Genomic DNA, 2,500 nt, shown 5'->3' with positions numbered 1-2,500 from the left:
CGCGCAGCGCGGCATGGCTGCGGGGGCCGCGCGCGCGCGCCCAAGCGCCCAAGGGCCCCCAAGGGCCCCAGGCCCTCAGGCCCCAGCGCCCAGCGCGGGCGGGCGCGCGCGCGCGTGTGGTCTTTGAGGGGCGCCGGTCTGGTGGCTCCCTAAAGAGCAATAAGTGTCATTGCAGCTCTGGCAGGGGGAGACACTACTAGGTCCCAGCTGTCACCCCCCCTCTAAAAAATTCATTTCTTGGTATTTTGAGCTGAAATTTTGCACAGAGGTTGGCAAAAATCCAATCCACCTTCATTAATTTTCCCAGAATTTTTCGAGGTCGGGAAGTATTTGTTTTAATTTTCCTACCATTAGAAATCGAGTAAATCCGCAAAATTAGGAACCGGCCCGGAATGACCCCAAATTCAGTGGGCAGCCTCATAAAAATATGGCTGATTTTACTGGATTGGTTTCATGTGGAAAGCACGACGTTTTCTTGTAGGAATGCGGGAACCCCGGCAGCTCGCCTGCCGCGGCCAGCGACGTCGGGGACGCTGGCCTGCGCTGTCGAGCCCGCGAGGGCTGTCTCCGCGGCAGGCCCCCCCTGAACGGGGCACGACAGGCCACCGCGCTGGCTCGTCCAGCGTCGACAGTCCCTCGTCCAGGTTTCAGATCGCGCCAAGTCGAACCCATGACCTGCTCAAGCCATCGTGCGCTGCCGAATTCGCATCTGCGTGTAGGCTGCCATTCCACGCGGCAGCCCCTGTTTTCGTCAGCGTGCCCCCCTGACGAATTTTCCTGCCTGGCCCAGTCCAGCGTCCAGCCCCTGTTCGTCGAAAAATCTGCGCTGCCGATTTTCCACGCGGCAGCCCCTCTTTTCGTCAGCGTGCCCCCCTGACGAATTTTCCTGCCTGGCCCGGCCAGTCCAGCCCCTGTTCGTCGAAAAATCTGCGCTGCCGATTTTCCACGCGGCAGCCCCTCTTTTCGTCAGCGTGCCCCCCTGACGAATTTTCCTGCCTGGCCCGGCCGGTCCAGCATCCAGCCCCTGTTCGTCGAAAAATCTGCGCTGCCGATTTTCCACGCGGCAGCCCCTATTTTCCTCAGCGTGCCCCCCTGACGAATTTTCCTGCCTGGCCCGGCCGGTCCAGCATCCAGCCCCTGTTCGTCGAAAAATCTGCGCTGCCGATTTTCCACGCGGCAGCCCCTCTTTTCGTCAGCGTGCCCCCCTGACGAATTTTCCTGCCTGGCCCGGCCAGTCCAGCCCCTGTTCGTCGAAAAATCTGCGCTGCCGATTTTCCACGCGGCAGCCCCTCTTTTCGTCAGCGTGCCCCCCTGACGAATTTTCCTGCCTGGCCCGGCCGGTCCAGCATCCAGCCCCTGTTCGTCGAAAAATCTGCGCTGCCGATTTTCCACGCGGCAGCCCCTGTTTTCCTCAGCGTGCCCCCCTGACGAATTTTCCTGCCTGGCCCGGCCGGTCCAGCATCCAGCCCCTGTTCGTCGAAAAATCTGCGCTGCCGATTTTCCACGCGGCAGCCCCTGTTTTCCTCAGCGTGCCCCCCTGACGAATGTTCGTCGAAAAATCTGCGCTGCCGATTTTCCACGCGGCAGCCCCTGTTTTCCTCAGCGTGCCCCCCTGACGAATGTTCGTCGAAAAATCTGCGCTGCCGATTTTCCACGCGGCAGCCCCTCTTTTCGTCAGCGTGCCCCCCTGACGAATGTTCGTCGAAAAATCTGCGCTGCCGATTTTCCACGCGGCAGCCCCTCTTTTCGTCAGCGTGCCCCCCTGACGAATTTTCCTGCCTGGCCCGGCCGGTCCAGCCCCTGTTCGTCGAAAAATCTGCGCTGCCGATTTTCCACTCCGCAGCCCCTGTTTTCGTCAGCGTGGCCCCCTGACGAATTTTCCTGCCTGGCCCGGCCAGTCCAGCGCCCAGCCCCTGTTCGTCGAAAAATCTGCGCTGCCGATTTTCCCCGACGAACCTGCAGCTGCACAAATCCGCGCTGCCACTGCCCCATTGTCTGGACCAACAGTCTTTTCCATCAAGCCCTGGACTATAAATCGTCCAGACTCATCGCCAGCACCCGCTGCCGATTCTGCCGACTTTGCCGATTTCGTCGGCGCTGCCGATTCCAACACTGCCCCCCGTGCCTGAACCAGCGCTGTTTCGTCAGCGTGTCCCCTTGACGAATTTCCCTGCCTGGCCTGGACAGTCCATCTTCCAGCCCATGTTCATCGAAAAATCTGCGCTGCCGATTTCCCCGACGAACCTGCAGCTGCACAAATCTGCGCTGCCGATTTCCCCCCCTGTCGGCATGGCTGCCGCTGCCCCGATGTCCAGACCAACAGTCTTTTTTGTCGACTTTGCCGATTTTGTCCGCGCTGCCGATTCCAACACTACCCCCTGCATCCAAACCAGCATTGTTTCGTCAGCTCTTCCCCTGACGATTTTAGCCCTGTAACAAACAGTAGGCCTCCAATCCCGCCAACGGGAGCCAAGTTGATAGGGAAGAGAATTGAATGACG

Source organism: Populus nigra, chromosome 2 (genome assembly GCF_951802175.1).
Source record: "Populus nigra chromosome 2, ddPopNigr1.1, whole genome shotgun sequence".
Classification (NCBI taxonomy): Eukaryota; Viridiplantae; Streptophyta; class Magnoliopsida; order Malpighiales; family Salicaceae; genus Populus; species Populus nigra.
Note: the sequence above shows the minus strand (reverse complement) of the source record.